Here is a 19350-nt window from a genome sequence, read left to right as displayed (position 1 = left end):
CAGGAAGCCAGGGGGTGGGGGGGATGCATTTTGGAGGAAAGCCAAAGAAAAGGAAAGATGGAGGCTCCAAGGTCAATGCCCCAGGCTTTCAGAAGGAGGGAAAAGCAGGAGGCATTCCATTGCTGAAGCACTGGCATTTGCAGAGCTGGGAGAGAGTTTGGTGGCTGGAGGGAAATCAGTGTGAGAGAAGGAAAGCTGAGAATCCCTCCCACTGACATGGGCTCTCATCTCATGAATACCCAGTGTGGGTTTTTTTTGTTTTGTTTTTTTTAATGGACTTAAAAACTCAGTTTCTGATTCAGAAGAGGTTATTATTAAATTGAGAATATAAAACAAATTAGCGGAATCATCTAGTCCAACTCCCTAATAGACGAAGATACCAGGAAGGTGAAGACTTGGGCCCAGCACACACAGTGAGCGCCCTGGGGGGCAGCAGGGGCGGGCCTGGGTGCTGGGCTCCTTCACCCCCTGCTGTGGGCTCAGTGGTGAGAGTCAGGACCAGGGGTTGGCTCTCCGGTTTTCCCTGTATTGGGGTTTTTCCCCATACTTGGGGGTCGACTCCATGGCCACAGCCCTGGCATCCTGACTCCCCAGGACAGCCATTATCAGCATCTTAGAGTGACTGCACCCAGTGACTTGATTTGAAACGGTGAAAGTTTTTGGTGGTATTGTCTTATATTACCATGAAGTATAAAGAATTTTATTTGGAAGCTTTTACTGCCTTTGAGACAAGTATGAGGAAAGTTTAATTTAGAAAGGAAGCCTCAGAGAAAGACACATTTATGGGCAACTTCCAGAGAGGCAAGTTTCCACAGCTACTCCCCTATTCAGAGTAGTTCCATCAGAGGAAGGCTTCCAGCAGAACTAAGGAGCCCAACCTCAGGGTACCTTGCAGGAGAGCAAGCTATCCGCCACCCCACCTCCCATTTGCAAACTGGGCCAGATACGACCGTGGCACCAGTGGATATCCAAACTGTATCTTACTCACGTCTCAGATCTCAGATGCATGAACAACAAGAACAACAAAAAACAGTTACTACAGAATACAGGTAAGGGGTGTTATAAGTGATATATTACATATGCCCCTTTCCTGTTGTTTCACTCTCATACTGACTGAAATCCAAAAATGTCATTGTACAAAATTCTTACTTCACTAAAAAGAAATTAAGTAGAACATTGAGCAAGGCATACTGCTGGCTGCCAAATCATCTCCCATCCAGAAGTACCTTCTGGTTTCCTCTCCCTCATGTGTTTCAACCTCCCTAGTACAGCTAACTGTTTATCTTTTTTTTAAAGCTAAACTGAGGGTTAACATATTACTGTATTAATCTAATTACAGTACCTTCCAAGAGCCTCAGTTCTTTAGGCTTAAATACCCACTGTCTCAGGCTATATTTTCTGCAAATATAGATTAGAGTTTGTTCCATTTTATTGCCTGCTATTTTTTAAAAAACTTTTTAGGCTTTATATCTATCCCCAAATTGGAGAATTCCAAAGACTGACATTTTTATTGCATCAGTCTATTTACTAATTTCACGTATTACCAAGTTGGCATCCTCCCACGGCTCTGAATTCAGCATCCTGCTGGCATCCTTGTTAGCAGTCTGGTGGCCTGAGCCTGAGTTTTTGAGCACCTGCCATAGTGAACAGTTTGAGATCTGCCAACAGAGAGAGAGGATCACCCAGAGAGACAGACATGGCCTGCGCTATTCTGATCCCCAACAGCCCCTGAGTTTTGAAATAGCTTGTAAGCATGAGGGGACATGAATGGGGAGGCTCCGGGGGTGGCAGGAGGGATGGATGCTGCTGCCATGGAGAGAGCGTTCCTGATGGAATTGAGCACTGAGGGTGGGGTGGGGTGATGCATCTCGGCCCCCAGGTGATGCTGCTGCTTGTGGGGCACAGACAGTCAGCTCTGTGTGAAAGGCAAGGGACGGACCTCATGCTGAGTTCAGTACATTTTTTTTTTTAGTGTGTTCGGTTCAGTCTACATTTTGTGAATACACACCTCATTCCAGTATGTATCCTGAACAGACAGACTGGGCCTCAAAGCCTGAGAAAATCATTCATTCAGTCATTCATTTAACAGACATTTATTGGACTACTTCTACTGGGTGGACACGGCCCTAGTTGTGAGGGTTCACAAGTCCCCCGAGCATTGGTCCTGTGAGAACTCAGCACCAGTCACAGTGCAGCAGCATGGGGAAAGGACTGTGCTGGAGTCGGGTGCGAGGGCCACTGTCCCCGGGAAGAAGGATGTGAGGGATGGCCATGGGCTCACAGTGGGAGGAGGCCTTCAGCTGGAACAGACAAGCTGTGGCTATGCCCCTTCTACCTAGGCAAGGGTCCATTGGATTCACCTGTGGGCATGAGAGGCCCTGCTGGTACTATTTGGCTTTCATCTGTCTGACTATCTTTAGCGAGTTGGGCTAGGGCACAGCCATCCTTGTGAAGGGGTGAGCCGCCCTTTGGCTTCTGATTTCAATATGACTTCTGACTGACATGGACAAGCAGGCCTCTGGTGGGAGGGCTGGGATGGGGGTAGGTGGAACCAAGGGGTCTGTCTGTGGGGCTCCCTCTCAGCATCACCTGCCACCTCCTGGCTCAGGAAGGAGCATTAGGAGGGAATACTGCCATATGCCAAGAGAAACCTTTGGACACCCTTTACCCCTACATGCAGACTGGTGCTGGGTTATTCGTTACTGTCCCCAGACCCTTTATAGCAAAACCTGGGAACAAATTAAAGTCTATCAGGAGAGGATTGGGAGAGGAAATGGGAGAATTGGGAGAGGAAATTATATCATCAAGATGATGATATAATCCATTTATTGACAAAGAAAGATATCCACAGAGTGTTGACTGAAAATGCAGATTAGAAAATAGTGTTCATTGATCCCATGTTTGTGAATATTAAAGTGCATATGCCTGGGAGAGTATTTGGAAGAATATATACATGCTAACCATGGTGCATGGTGGGATCATGGCATATTCACTTTTTTCCTTTAGCTTATCTGTGTTTTCTGACTGTTCTCAGTGCTCATGTATCAGTTTTTATAATAAACTTATTAAAGAAAGAAAATATTTTGAGAAATAGCTCCTCAGTTTCCCCTCTTAAAATAAAACAAGGAGAATGGTATTTAAAATTATGCCAGCAGGGCTTCCCTGGTGGCACAGTGGTTAAGAATCTGCCTGCCAGTGCAGGGGACACGGGTTTGAGCCCTGGTCTGGGAAGATCCCACATGCCGCGGAGCAACTAAGCCTGTGCACCACAACTACTGAGCCTGCGCTCTAGAGCCTGCAAGCCACAACTGCTGAGCCCACGTTCCACAACTACTGAAGCCCGTGCGCCTAGAGCCTGTGCTCCACAACAAGAGAAGCAACCACAATGAGAAGCCCGCGCACCGCAATGAAGAGTAGCCCCTGCTTGCCACAACTAGAGAAAGGCCACGCACAGCAACGAAGACCCAATGCAGCCAAAAATAATTTTTTTTAAAATTATGCCAGTAGATGCATATCTACTAGATATGCATCTACTGGCATAGATTCTCAGAATTATCTCAATTCCTGAGACAATTCTCAGGAATTATCTATTCCTGAGAGTGATATACCATTCAGAGTGACTACCTACTTTGTAGATGCTCTAGGGAAAGAAATAAAAATCTAAAGATTTTAGATTAAGATTTTAGATTTTAAGCTCTAAAGAGTGGCTACTTGGTGTCACAAGTGGCTTTGTGGACGCATTTTACTAAACTTTCATAAAGCCGTTAATCCTTCTAACACATACAGTCTCAGAGAATAGAAAAAGAAAAAGCAACCCAATCCATTTTATGAAGCTAGTTTACTCTGACATCAAAATCAGACAAGGACTATACTAGGAGAAACTTATAGACCAATCTCACCTTTGAGCATAGTTGCAAAATGCTGAATATGATATTTACGAATATAGAACTCTTCAGTATATTAAATACATGATCAAGTAGGGCTTATCCTTGGAATGCAATGATGATTTAAATGAAAAGTCTCTTAATAACTGGTTAAATTCACATATTAAGAGAGATAAACCATATAATCATCTCAGTAGGTACAAAGAAAGTATTTGATACACATTTTTACCTTAAAACAAACAAAAGCCTTAGCAAACTAGGAACATAAGGAAGATTTCTTAACTTAATAAGTAGTATCCATCAAAAATCTACAGCAGACATTATACATGGTGGGGAAATTTTAGAAGCAACGCTGTTTAAGTCAAGAACAAGACAGGGATCCTAAATAGCACCCTTACTATTCAGCATTGTACTAGAGTTTCCCACCAGTGCAATGAGGGAAGAAAAAGAAATGGGAGGTAGAAGGAAACAATCATTTTGTGCAAGCAGTGTAGTTGTCCACATTAAAAAACCCAAGCAAGTTAGGACTAATAACAGAACTTAGCAAAATTTTTCAATTGGAGATAAATATACAGGAATCAGTTGGGTTCCTATACATCATTAATAACCATTTAGAAACTATAAGATAAAAAAATTACACTTAGAGTAGCAACCAAAACTATTCGGTACCTAGAAGTAACAATAATGAAAGGTATGCAAGAGCTTTATGGGGATGACTATAAAACATTATTGAAGAACAGAGAAGATGTTCTGACTAAATGGAGAGATATATCATGTTAATGGATGGGAAGCTTACTATCATAAAGGTACCAGCTTACCTCAGATTAATACAAGGTGTTCATGGAATTTGGTCAAATGACCCAAAAATTCAGTTGAAGGAGTAAAGGCAAGAATAATCAAAACAGGGCTTCCCTGGTGGCGCAGTGGTTGAGAGTCCGCCTGCCGATGCAGGGGACACGGGTTCGTGCCCCGGTCCGGGAAGATCCCACATGCCGCAGAGCGGCTGGGCCCGTGAGCCATGGCCACTGAGCCTGCGCGTCCGGAGCCTGTGCTCCGCAACGGGAGAGGCCACAACAGTTAGAGGCCCGCGTACCGCAAAAAAAAAAAAAAAAGAATAATCAAAATAATTTCCAAGAAGAATAAAATGGGGGGAACTTCCCTATGGCCAATCAAGACTTATTATGAGTTACAGTAATTAGGAGAGTGTGGTGTTGGTACTGAAATAGACAAATTGATCAATAGAATAAAGTAAAAAACTCAGACCCATGCAATAAGGGAACTTGTTAAGAAAAAGGTGGCCTAACAGATCAGTAGCAGAAGGATGAACTATTCAATACATTGAATAAATTATGAGGAGAAAAATGTACCTCCTACAACATCCCCAAATAATTTCCAGATAGATTAAAGACCTAAATGTGCAAAGCAAAACCTTAAAACTTTTGGAAAATATATGACTCATTTATCAACTCATGGCAGGAAAGGATTCTTTTAACACAAAATATAAAAACCACTAACCATAAAGGGAAAGACTGATAAATTAGTTAAATTTAACTAGAGTAAAAATTTTAATTTCTATACAGTTAAAGACACGATAAATAAAGTTAAAAGGTAATGCTACAGACTGGGAGGAGATTTTTGCAAGTCATGTGATCAGCAAAGAATTAGAATCCGTAATACATAAAACCTCCTACAAATTAACAAGAAAAAGACATACAATCCAATTAGGGGGGAAATGACTACATGAATAAGCAATTCACAGATGAGAAAGACCTGACTGCTCAATATGTACAAAAATATATTGAATCTCAGTAACAATCAGGAAAAGGCATATTGAAACAAGATACCATTTTGTACTTAGCAAATTGGCAAAAATTTTAAAGGTGGACTATCTGAAGTGTTGATAAGGAAGTAGATCCACAGGAACTCACACACTGCTGCTGGGAGTGAAAATTAGTGCAATCTCGCTGGAAGCAATTGGCAGCTGTGCTACAGGACTCGGAAGTTGTGTTCTAGGTATAGAACCTGGGAGGCTATTGTGTGTGTGCACAAGGAGACACGACTGTGGACTTATTTGCTTACAAAAGTGAAAATAATGTAAATGTCCATCAATAGGAAACATGGATAAAGAATATATTCATATAAGCAATGAAATGACTAATTAGATAAATCTTGCAAGAAAGATGTTGAATGAAGAGATGCAGAAGGATCTGTGCAATGTGACACCTTTAACTGAAGTTTACAAACACTCTGAACAATATAATGCTGATGCATGCATACTCATGAGGCAAACGTAGAAAAACATGGATGAGACAAAAAGACACCTCGACTTCTGAAGTGCAATTAGATCTGAGGAGATAGAAGGGAAAGAAAGGGAGTTGAAAACAAAAGAAAGGGAGTTGAAAACAAAGAGGGCTTCACCCCCGCCTCTGTCTTTGAGGGCAGAGTATTAAGATTTGTTCCATCTGGGTGGTGGCCATACAAGTAGAGTTTGTTATATTATCTTCTGTTTTGTCTGTATATTTGAAATACTTCATGGTTTTTTATTTTATTTATTTATTTTTTATTTATTTTTATTTATTTATTTTTTTGCGGTACGCGGGCCTCTCACTCTTGTGGCCTCTCCCATTGCGGAGCACAGGCTCCGGACGCGCAGGCTCAGCAGCCATGGCTCACGGGCCCAGCCACTCTGCGGCATGTGGGATCTTCCCGGACCGGGGCAGGAACCTGCGTCCCCTGCATGGGCAGGTGGACTCCCAACCACTGTGCCACCAGGGAAGCCCCATGGTTTTTTAAAACAATTCTTCGGAGGAAAAAAACAGCTCAATCTCCATCTTAAAATGGGCAATAATTCAAAAACACATTTAAACTAATTGATGTTTATCACCTCAGGAATGGCAGTTTAGTGTGGCGGCTTGAAGCACGGGACTCTGGGGCAGTCTGCCTGGGTCTGAATCGAGCTCTGCCACTTCCTAAATGGTAGTTTTAAACAAGCTGCTTAATCTCCCTTTGCGTGGTTTCCTTGGATGTAAATTGATGATGATGATGATGATGGTGGTGGTGGTAGTGATATTAGTACATGTATGTTAAGTTGTTGCAAGGATACAATGAGTTACTGTGCATAATGCACTATATACATAGACTCTATTTTTATTTTATTATGCCTGAGTATGACCTACTATTCAGAGAGACACTAGTTTTTTTTAGATGCAAAAGAGAGTGGGGGAGGGGATGAATAAGCTTTGTTTAAAGAAATCATGTAAGTAGATGTTGTTTTTAATGATGATTGCTCTTCTACTGCAGTGAGACAAAAATATCTCTCAGATCTCCATAATTAACCTGTTGAGTTGGAGATGATTCACCCTGCCCCCCCCCCCCGCCCCCCCAGTGACTTCTCAAGTATCTGCTTCAGTTAGCTCTGGTAAGTAAAATTATCACTCATTCACTTTTCAGAGCTAGCTGTAAAATCAATATGAAAAACAAAACCACCACGCAACTCTGTTCAAATATATAGAATGCCCTCTAAAGATGAGAGCTACATCTACCTTCACGTTTTGATGAATAGGTAGTATTGTTCTATCACATCATAAGACTGGCTTTTTTTGTATTTAAGAAAAAAATTATGAAATGTAAATCTTGTTGCTAGATAGGAATTTTAATTGAGGCATAATTAATGTCTCAAATAAGTGAGAAATCACAGTCATTAGGGAGCCAGGGAAAATCTTCTAAAAGCAGATGCAGGAAGGCAAGGATTGCAGGCTTTGTCTAGATTTGATTTGACTCAACTGCAGCTCTCTTACTAGCCTCGTAGCTTTGAATGAATTACTTAAATCTGCTGTTCCTCAGTTTCCTTATCTATAAAATGGGACTTATTACAGTCTTTCTTTTGCAGACCTCTTGTGAGGATCAAATACATAGTATATACTACCTCAGGTACATAATCTGTGCTCAGTAGTTAACATTATCTCTGACATGATTATTAATTGAACTATGAATCCCTCAGTTCGAATGGATGGGTGGATTGGGGGCATCTACGACAAAATGAGATAATGAGCTGGAAGGTCTTACAGCTGACCCTGCCAACATTTCTTCACTTCACCTGAAACGATGTTATTTCAAGGCCCAGGAAATTTTTTTGAAATGAAAAAAAAGAGTCTTCATCTTGAATGTCATCAAATGCTGGTTTTAAAGTGTAATTACTCAGAGTAAGGTGTCACAATGATCTGAATCTGCTTTCCTATAAGAAACACCCTGGGGCTTACCTGGTGGCGCAGTGGTTGAGAGTCCGCCTGCCGATGCAGGGGACGTGGGTTCGTGCCCCAGTCCGGGAAGATCCCACATGCCGCGGAGCGGCTGGGCCCGTGAGCCATGGCCGCTGAGCCTGCGCGTCCGGAGCCTATGCTCCGCAACGGGAGAGGCCACAACAGTGAGAGGCCCGCGTACCGCAAAAAAAAAAAAAAAAAAAAAGAAACACCCTGTTTTGTCTACTATTGCATGTCCTTTCTCAGCACCCTAAAACATCCAGTATTAGCTAGGAAATTTCATCATATCTGGTCCCCCCAAAACACTCAAATCCTCACTCCTGACTGCTGGATGAATGAATCTCTAGGACTGAGCAGCCACCCAGGGCAAAGCAAAACTCTGTGGCTGTTCCCAGGCCTGACCCAAAGGCAAGATTTCAGGGGCACCCAAGCCCGAGCTAGAGGCAGGACGACGGGCCACATGAAGGGGAATGCAAAGTGGTGAAGACTGGCTAATGCAACACCCCTCCCCTGCATTTGGCTGTCTCTAGCAATTCAGTCCTTCCTCCTTCCACTCTCCACCCCAATCCTACTGTACCCAAGCCTGCCTCTCACTTCCTATCCTCATTTTAAAAGAATCCATTTTCTTGGTGGGGAAGGAGGGGCGATTTGGTGGTGGGCCACGAAGGGGAGAGAGAAGCCCTAGGAGGGCTATCGTGTGATTGACTAACTTGATCCCCAGCAAGCTTTGAACAGAGAGTACATTTTAACCACTGAAGTAGGAATTTGCATTTTAAAGGAATAACCTGTTTATCCCTCGGGATCTTTTTATTTTTTAACATCTTTATTGGAGTATAATTGCTTTACAATGGTATGTTTGTTTCTGCTGTATAACAAAGTGAATCAGCTATACATATACATATATCCCCCTATCTCCTCCCTCTTGTGTCTCCCTCCCACCCTACCTATCCCATCCCTCTAGGTGGTCACAAATCACCAAGCTGATCTCCCTCTAGCTAGCTGCTTCCCTCTAGCTAGCTATTTTACATTTGGTAGTGTATATATGTCCATGCCACTCTCTCACTTCATCCCAGCTTACCCTTCCCCCTCCCCGTGTCCTCAAGTCCATCCTCTACATCTGCGTCTTTAATTGGCTAATTATTTAGGGAAACTAGGTCTTTTCACCATCAATTGCTTGATGGATAGGGACATGGTTTGAATGGGGAAATGGGGAGCTCGGGGTAGAACATGTTGAGTTGGAGGTGCCTACTGTACAGGCTCATGTGACCATCTCTACCTAGATGCCCCCCTGGAACCCCTCGAACTCAGCGTACTCAGGACTGAAGTCATCTTCCCCACACATGCTCCCAGATGCCTGTTTCAGTTGGTGCTGCCTAATGTTCCCCACCCCACATCTCCCAAGCTAGAGGAAGCACTCAGCATCACCCCTGACGCATCCCTCTCCCCCAAAGTCACACAGTCTGTTCCTTATTGCCTCTCCCCGTCACCCACAGGACAAGCTAAGATCAAAATCACAATATGTCTGTCTTGCTAATTGCTGTGGCTTCCTACTGCCTTGGGGAATATCTCGAAGCAAGTAAAAGTGTGTAAAGTCCATATTTCAAATCATCTTATTAGAATTTTTGAAATTTTTATAGCCCATTTCTTGTTTGATCTGACTAGATCAGTACTTTTACCTTATAATTTAGCTGCAGAAAAGCTCTTACGATGAGGAGGATAATCGTCAGCTCTGCCATGTTCTTGCCATTTACTTGTGCTGGCATGATTAGTGTATTGTCTTCAGGCCTCAGTTTTGTTTCTTGCAGGAATCTTTTGAAATCATTGGTCCATTTCATAAGGGTTAGTTTAGTTAGAACTAAATAATATAATCAGTGAGTCTGTTTAACCAAGCACACGCAAACATATGCCAAAAAAAATCAAAACTGCTGAAAGGCAACAAACAAATCAGAGAGACACACTAAAATACTCCCCCATCCCCGGGAAACAGGGGGATCTTCCCCGCTTTCCTTAGAATGCCACACACCAGTGGGTCCCAAGGTTAGCCTGAATGTTAAATATTAGTAAAGCTTAACCCATCTCATTAGAAAACAAGGAAACAGAAATAAAGGTTCTAATGTTTTCATTTTGCACACGCCCTCAGAGTGCCTGGTGGAAGCTGCTGCCCTTCAAGTCACGGTGACCCACTCACAGGACCCACAAGCTGCTTGCTTCTTATTGCAGGCAGTGGAAATCTGGGGACCTCAGGTTTTCTCAGCATCAGGGGTGAGCCCAGGGGACATGTCCTCAAGGCTCTCTTGGAGGGTGGGGAAGAGACCAAACCTAAGAAAGCCTCAAGGGTGTGCTGGATTAACCCCCAGTCAGAAAAGTCTATTTCCTATCCCTCCTAGGTCATCTAAGTTTTACTGTGATGCCTTTTAAATTATCCCAAAGTACCTTTCTTAAGCCTAGAAAATGCCATCTCATTCAAGTATGACAGGGATTAGACCTAAAAGGCATTTTTCATGAGCTGCCAAGCATTGATCATTTTCTGTGGGGGGAGGGAAGGATCAAGATTTTGCTTGTCTCTAACTTAAAGATCCTACCATCCCTTGACCATTTCACTTCATTGTACCTCCTCCAGTGCCATCTTTTTTCTTTAATACTCCGGCAGTATACAAAGGAAAATGTTCTCCAGTTTGACTCCACTGGGGATGCAACACCTCAGTTAGTCTTTCTGGAAACTGTAACAGTGTTAGGTTTACATTTCAAAAACTACTTAAGGTTCCTTAATAGTTTTGTCCCCATAGCTACATAGGGACCTAGAACTTAAGCAGAGGCAATGTCTTCTCTAGAAGGTGTTGTATCCTTGTCATGGATATCCCATCCTGCAGACCACCTCACCCCCAGAGCCAACCTCTTCCTTATCATTCATCCAGAGAACCCACCATGAAGCAGGAAGGGAGGGGGGAGGGTATTACTCTCCCCCGGCTCCTGGCCCCTTATTGGCTGTGAAGGATGGAGCTTAAGGGACATGACTGGCCCAATCAGCTTTTCTGGGTGCCTGTGCAGGTGAGCAGAAGGATAGGTGCTCATTGTGAAAGTTCACATTCAAAGTAGTTTGTAAGGCTGCTCCGCCTCAAGGAAGCTTGCTTGAACTTTATTTCCAACAGTTAAGTGTAAGTGATTGAGTGCCAGAAACTTGGACTACCACAAATCACCCTTTGCCCAGGCCTTCCCCTCCCCATGCCCCGGAGACTCCCCTCCCACCTTCCTTGTACTCTGGACCTTCGACTTTGACAGATGGTGCTTATTAAGCACCACAGATTGTTTTTCTCAGGGTACCATCTCCACCCCTAACTTCTACTTAACATTTTTAGCTAACTCTCTTCCTTGCCATTATCCTAAGCCGTTTACAGAAGTGAAGTGATATTGTGTGAGTGCTATTACAGATAACTTTATAATTTTGAAACAGCTATCCATCCTCATATGCTAGTTTTCCACGCACTCCTTAACCAGAGGTAGAGAAGTTACCAAGTCCTGAGAGTAAGGAGAGAAGAGCTGAGTCTGTCCCCTAGCCCCTCTCTGCCACAATCCATCCTGGCTTGATGCTCAAAGCTCCTCTCTGGGCTGTAAGTGACAGCTGAGAGCCTGTCATCTTTCATAACTATCATTTATATTTCCTGGAATGTATTACTTTGCCCTTACCATGCTGAAGTTCATCTGCCTCTTTTCTGCCCACTCACCCTTGACTTGATAAGATCTTCCTGCTGTTTATCACCACCAGCTTGGCATTTCACCATCCGGGAGAGCTTAGTGTTTTCTAGAAACGTGGAAACATCACCTGTGCTACAGCTGAACATCATTTATAGAAGCTCAGCTCAGACTAGCCCCAGCATTTTTCCATGCAGTGAAGGGCCCACTTAAATTATCTTTTGCTTTCTCTCTTCAAACTAGTTCACTCCCATTGTCACGCCATTTTCCCAACATAGTTCTGGTACTTTTTCTTTCCTTGTAATGTTCCAAGGGTGCTTATTCTCAGAGCACTGACTCCATAATCCTTTCATCTGAGCTCCTCCATCAGATTTGGTTTAAGGAAGCCCCTGTTTTTTCCTACAAGGATGAACTTTGCAGCTTCCTCAGTCTCCTCTCCTTGTGCTAGTTAGGTGAGCTGCATAATAATAGCTGCATAATCACATTTTTATTTCCATTCTCAGAGATTCTAAGCTACTGTAAACAACCCCTTACTTTTCATGGCTGGGAAATGGGAACTTTTGTTCAAAAATGGTTAAGAGAATCATTGCTGGCTAAAAGAGCCTTCTTAAGGCTTGTATGCAAGAAAAAAAGAATAGTTTTTGCCACGACCTATCCTAGATCTTCCCGGTGTTTCCCACAAACAAACATGTGCATGCCAGTTAGGCCTGTTTCCCCAGGTATCCCAACTGCACTCCTGACTTTGGCTTCCAAAGCTCACACTCTTCCTCTCAGCCCCTAGTGTTTCTCCCTGATGGGTCACCAACATGGTCCCTCTGCAAAACTGCAAAAGGTGGAGACAGAAGGATGGATGGAAGGAAACAAGCCCAAGATTTCCATCTACAAAAAGTCTGCCCCACCCAGCTCTCCCTCAGTGCACACACTCTCCCTTAAATCGTGTGTGCGTGTTGGAAACAGTACTGGCTCTCCAGCCCTCCCCCTGGGAGTTGTCAGAGTTGACCAGATTGGTGTCTTGATGTTATTTCATCAAATAAATAACAAAACTATACAGGTATCTTTACTACAGGACCTCTCAGAGCCTTTAATAAGCTACCTGGTATGGCGCACCATGAAAAGCCAGCCACAATGTGTAGTCATCTACAAACTCATTTAGCTCACCACAAAACTTTCTCCCCTGGAACATCTGATGGGACTAGTATTCTGTAAGATACACATTGGGGCATGCCGTGATCAGTGGGCCCTACCTTCAGCATGTCAGAATCATGCTGAATGTTAGAGAGCTTGTGATTACTGGCCTTACTCCTAAAGATTTTAATACTGACAGTCTGGAGTAAGTGTGGGAATCTACTTGCTTGTTGTTTTTTGTTAAAGCTTCCCTTATAATTTGATGATCTGTAATTCCTCTGCTCTAGCCTCTTGATTGTTGGGCTTCAGAGATTTGATACCTGTGACCCTCCTGAGCCCACACCATAGAAGCTTGTACCTCAAGTCCCTTTGTAGGTAAATAACATGTTCTTTTACAAGAGAAATAGCTGAGAACATATGAGGGAAACCACCCAAGGCCTTTGTGATTGGGGGAAAATTGCTGGCCTGTTTGGATAACTTTAGAAACCACTTCCTGATATTGTAGCCATCCCCACCTATCCACATTGAAGTCTACCTTCAGAGCCCATAGAGCTTCCCCCAGCTGTTCTCACTCATGCCAATTTGGGCTGTTTCACATATTTAAGTATTTTGTTTCATTTGTCTATATCTCTCCTCCCTGCAGGACAATATTCAGAGTAGCACCCAATTAAATATTGGGGGTGGGGAGGACGTCCCCCATAGCACTTCTTACAGAGTTGAACAAATAGTAAATGCTCAATAATTGCAGAGCAACCAAGGGACAAAAGAAACCTTGGCCCAAAAGAGACCCCCCCCAAAAAAAGTTAAGATTGACTCTAGAATTTAAAAGTAGAGAAGGGGGCTTCCCTGGTGGCACAGTGGTTGAGAGTCCGCCTGCCGATGCAGGGGATGCGGGTTCGTGCCCTGGTCCGGGAGGATCCCACATGCCACGGAGTGGCTAGGCCCGTGAGCCATGGCCGCTGAGCCTGCGCGTCCGGAGCCTGTGCTCTGCAACAGGAGAAGCCACAACGGTGAGAGGCCCACGTACCGCAAAAAATAAGTGTGGCAACAAGAGTATACAGCTTACCCTGCTGAGATGATAGGATCTTCAATATTAGGTATGTATCATCTTCCTCCCTCTGGAATTTTTCCTTTGTTACTTCCCTGTTCTTCATTTTTTAGGTCAATGATAATATGTATCACTAGTGGCTCAGGAATAGGGTGACCAACTTGTCCCAAGTTGCCTGGACTTTTCCAGTTTTAGCCCTGAAAGTCTACCATGCAGGAAACCCCTCAATCCTGGCAAATCAGGGCAGTTGGTAACTCTACTCAAAAAACACAGTTTTCTGGGACTTCCCTGACGGTCCAGTGCTCCCACTGCAGGGGGCACAGGTTCAATCCCTGGTCGGGGAACTAAGATCCCGCACGCCTTGCAGTGCGCCAAAAAACAAAAAAACAACAACGAATAAACCAGAGTTTCCTGACCAGATAAAACTGAGAAATGCTTTACCACACTCTACTCACCTGAAGTAGTTTCCTAGAGCTACTGTAACAAATTACCACAAACTCAGTGATTTAAAATAACATAAATTTATCATCTCACAGCTTTGGAGGTCAGACATCCTAAATGAGTTATACAGGTCTGAAACTCATTGTGTCAGCAGGGCTGCATTTTTTCTGAAGGCTCTAGGGGTAATCTGTTCCCTTGCCTTTTTCAGCTTCTAGAGGCTGCCTACGTTCCTTGGCTGGTGGTTCCCTCCTCCATCTTTGAAGCCAGCCATTTTACATCCCTTCGATCCTCTCCTCCCGTCACCACATCTCCTTTTCTGACTCTCTCTCCCTCTTTCACTGATAAAGACCCCTGTGATTGCATCAGGCTCACTGGCTAATCCAGGGTGATTTCTCCATCCCCAAATCCTTAACTTTAGTCATGTCTGCAAAGTCTCTTTTACCAGATGAGGTAACACACGCACAGGTTCCAGGACTAGGATGTGGACATCTTTGGGGGCCATGATTCTGCCTACCATACCCACGCCTCTCTGACAGTTGATAAAACACCCTAATCAATTAAAGAAATATTTTTAAAGTCTTACAAGATTCTGTTTAATGTTGCTTAACCCAGTGTTTTCCAAACTTATTTGATCAAGAAACTTTATTCAGAGAGTACTATGAGAAGTGAAATGAGTCGGTCAGGGAAAGGCAAATACTGTATGACATCACTCATGTGGACTCTAAAACATACAGCAACAAACTAGTGAATATAACAAAAAAGAAGCAGACTCACAGATACAGAAAACAGACTAATGGTTACCAGTGGGGAGAGGGAAGAGAGGGGCAAGATAGGGGTAGAGAATTCAGAGGTACAAACTATTATGCAAAGAATAAGCTACAAGGATATATTGTACAACATGGGGAATATAGCCAATATTTTATAATTATAAATGGAGTATAACCTTTAAAAAAAAAAAAACCTCTTTACTCTCCTCCCCCACACCCATCCCCCAAAGAACACCACTTAACATCTCATGGAATGCTGCTGCTCTTACAAAAGAGCAGGACTCAAACTGGTGTGCGCACCACGGAGAGACCAGAGACTTTCCATGCGATGAGCAGATGAGGAGAGTTTTGGGGGAACTGATTTATAAATCCAATTCCTCTTTCTCACTTCAATACTCTTTTCTTATATAAATGTATTTAATTTTTTTTTTTTGGCTGCGTTGGGTCTTCGTTGCTGCGTGTGGGCTTTCTCTAGTTGCGGCGAGCAGGGGCTACTCTTCGTTGCGGTGCGAGGGCTTCTCATTGCGGTGGCTTCTCTTGTTGTGGGGCACACGCTCTAGGCGTGCAGGCTTCAGTAGTTGTGGCACACGGGCTTAGTTGCTCCGTGGCATGTGGGATCTTCCCAGACAAGGACTTGAAGCTGTGTCCCCTGTGTTGGCAGGCGGATTCTTAACCACTGCACCACCAAGGAAGCCGCAATACTCTTCTAAATTCATCTGTCAGAGCAAAAATCTGAGGTCACAGGGTGGTGAACTTTCCTTCTTTCCACTGTTTCAGTCATGGGGTTCCCACCCATAAGGAATCTTATTGCAACAAATACATTTTCCTGGGTTGGAAAACCTGGTCAAACAAAGGGATGATGTGAAGCTTTGGTGTTGGTGATGCCTGTCTTAATCAAAGCACCATAACCTGCCCCTACCCATCTCATTTGGAGGTGCATTTCCATTAAAACTTTATTTTTTATGTTTAGTATTTATCAAAAGTTTAATACTTGTACCCAAAATAATCAGAATGATAACTCACTCCAGAAGGAATTTTTTTAAGGACTGGAGATTTTGATCACTGGAATTGTCTTTTAATTTAAATTTCAATATGTATGGATCCTTTGGTTATAGAGAATTATGACGGATTGATCAAATAAAACATTTTCAAGCATAAAAACAGATATCAAGTTAAAGTTTCTGAATGTCATAGAATAGAGATACAATTTCAAGGAGAAAAAAGAATAATGTAGCAACTCTAATTTTTTTTTAACATCTTTATTGGAGTATAATTGCTTTACAATGGTGTGTTAGTTTCTGCTTTATAACAAAGTGAATCAGCTATACATATACATATATCCCCATATCCCCTCCCTCTTGCATCTCCCTCCCACCCTCCCTATCCCACCCCTCTAGATGGACACAAAGCGCCGAGCTGATCTCCCTGTGCTATGTGGCTGCTTCCCACTAGCTATCTATTTACATTTGGTAGTGTATATATGTCCATACCACTCTCTCACTTCGTCCCAGCTTACCGTTACCCGTTCCCATGTCCTCAAGTCCGTTCTCTACGTCTGCGTCTTTATTCCTGTCCTGCCCCTAGGTTCTTCAGAACCTTTTTTTTTAGATGACATATATATGTGTTAGCATATGGTATTTGTTTTTCTCTTTCTGACTTAATTTCACTCTGTATGAGTCTCTAGGTCCATCCACCTCACCACAAATAACTCAATTTTGTTTCCTTTTATGGCTGAGTAATATTCCATTGTATATATGTGCCACATCTTCTTTATCCATTCATCTGAGGATGGACACTTAGGTTGCTTCCATGTCCTGGCTATTGTAAATAGAGCTGCAGTGAACCTTGTGGTACATGACTCTTCTTGAATTATGGTTTTCTCAGGGTGTATGCCCAATAGTGGGATTGCTGGGTCGTATGGTAGTTCTATTTTTAGTTTTTTAAGGAACCTCCATACTGTTCTCCATAGTGGCTGTATCAATTTACATTCCCACCAACAGTGCAAGAGGGTTCCTTTTCTCCACACCCTCTCCAGCATTTATTGTTTGTAGATTGTTTGATGATGGCCTTTCTGACCGGTGTGAGGTGATACCTCATTGTAGTTTTGATTTGCATTTTTCTAATGATTAGTGATGTTGAGCATCCTTTCATGTGTTTGCTGGCAATCTGTATATCTTCTTTGGAGAAATGTCTATTTAGGTTTTCTGCCCATTATTGGATTGGGTTGTTTGTTTTTTTGACATTGAGCTGCATGAGCTGCTGTAAATTTTGGAGATTAATCCTTTGTCAGTTGCTTCGTTTGCAAATATTTTCTCCCATTCTGAGGGTTGTCTTTTTGTCTTATTTATGGCAGCAGCTCTAATTTTTAAAGGAGAGCTTGCTCCTGTCATTTTAAAACGGACAATAATGGCTGTTGTATCACTGCGGTATGTGGTATGTACATTGGACACTTTTAAAAGAATAATTTAACACATTGATTTTAAAGTATCAATATTTATAATATCTAGACATTTAATCTACTTAGAAATTTTAACTATTTAACCATAAGGTGAAAAATACTTGCTGTCAAGTTAAAAAATGTGCAAGGAGGTACTAGCTTTTCAAAATTCTTATGGGGCTGTAACAGCAAAAGGTGTGATGACCACTGCTCTGGAGAAAACTTCTGGGAATGCTGGTGGTGAAAGAGCAGGGTTTGGAACCCGGCTAGCAGGGAAGCCTTGGTTAAAAACACCAGCTTCACCCAGCTCTTAGGGTTAAAGCCATGAAGTGCCTGGCACAGAGCCAGTGCTTCCTCATTCAACAACAGCTGCCGTGGGCCACCAATGCCCTGGGCTTGGGACGTCCAGTGGGGCTTGGTCACAAATCCCTGCTCCCACAGAGCTTACCTTCCAGTGGACACACAGTTGATCTGTTGCTTCTGTGTAAATGCGTGTGTGCTGCATTTCCAGAGAACCTCTTCAAATACCTTCTTCTCAAGCAGTTTTTAGGAGTTGTGTCTACAAAGAAATGACTCAATTTTTGATATTCCAGAACAGATCCATCTAGATTCCATTGTTCCCATCAAAATAATCACCTAAGGAGGCATATACTTATTTTGGTGACAGGGCCAAAGCTCAAAGTCTTTAAGTTTCTCCTGTGGAACTGATTTCAAAGCATACAGCACAATCTTTTAAACATCCTTAATGCTGGTAAATATTTGTTTGGGGAGGAGGAATTTGATGTTTTTGGAACAAAGGTTATTTACACAAAGGTCTGGGTGACCATGGTAGATGATCAGACCGGGCAGAAATATTATTTGTCTCAAACTCTGGAAGGGCATAAATCTCACCATAAGGAAAAGTCAAGAATTACTGTTTATTCCCTTCACAATGAAGCTGAAGGGAAAATCCTGGCTGTATCAGGGTCACTTGCTCCAAAGTTGCTTAAAGAGTCTATGGTCTCAGACTTTTAGGAGAGAGCTTCCTGGGGCTGTGGGAGACCCGTGGTGCCTGCTGCTTTAGTTCTGCTGATCCCACTTTAGTGACCCCACTCAAGGCCATGACCCTGCAGCTTACATCTGGAAGAGGTCCGTTAGCAGAAGTAGCTGTCCTGGAAAGACCCAGGGCCGAGGGAGCAAGGCTGGGCTGGGAGGGAGGGAGTCAGTCCATGAGGGGATATGCGGGTGGAGGAAGTGCTGCGGTGTATGTCTGAATTGTGTTTAAGTGTTAACTGAGTCCGTGTCTGCAAGACCTAAGCACCAGGGATTAATAGCATTCCACTGAGGGGATGGGTCTGAGGTGGGCAGAGGGGATGGGATATGAATTGGGGAGGGGCCAGACAGGATTGCAAAAGCTAGTATGTGTGGCCATCTGTCTGTCCATGCTGCCTGTCACTTCCATGTTGCCACAGAGCACTGGACAAAAACTCTAGAGATCCTAGAGCTGTCAGTTCTCAAAGGAAAATTTATTCTTCTGCAGTATTATTCTGGCATTTAACTTAACAAACACCATTCCATCCCTGTGCCCAGAACTGAGCTAAGTGCTGTAGGAGATGTTGTCTCTGTCCTCCAGCAACTTGAATGTCCTTGGGAAGATAAGAACGATGCACACACGTACTGCTGACTGTCAAATATCAGTTCCAGCTAACTGGTGACTTCA

The 19350-nt window shown here is 43.2% G+C and overlaps 2 protein-coding genes across 2 annotated transcripts in view; one reads left to right on the top strand and one right to left on the bottom strand.

Annotated features, from left to right (window-relative positions):
- Positions 1 to 19350, top strand: part of TNFAIP8L3 (TNF alpha induced protein 8 like 3) — a 39979-nt gene that overhangs the window by 18335 nt on the left and 2294 nt on the right. The window lies entirely within an intron of this gene.
- AP4E1 (adaptor related protein complex 4 subunit epsilon 1) overlaps positions 15986 to 19350 on the bottom strand; it is a 107203-nt gene continuing 103838 nt past the window's right edge. Inside the window, exon 24 of the mRNA XM_060005236.1 lies at positions 15986 to 16054. The gene's annotated coding sequence lies outside the window, so the exon portion shown is untranslated. The remainder of the gene's footprint in view (positions 16055 to 19350) is intronic.

This window comes from Delphinus delphis, chromosome 2, assembly GCF_949987515.2.
Source record: "Delphinus delphis chromosome 2, mDelDel1.2, whole genome shotgun sequence".
NCBI classification, from domain to species: Eukaryota; Metazoa; Chordata; class Mammalia; order Artiodactyla; family Delphinidae; genus Delphinus; species Delphinus delphis.
Note: the sequence above shows the minus strand (reverse complement) of the source record. Positions and strands in the feature narration are given on the sequence as shown.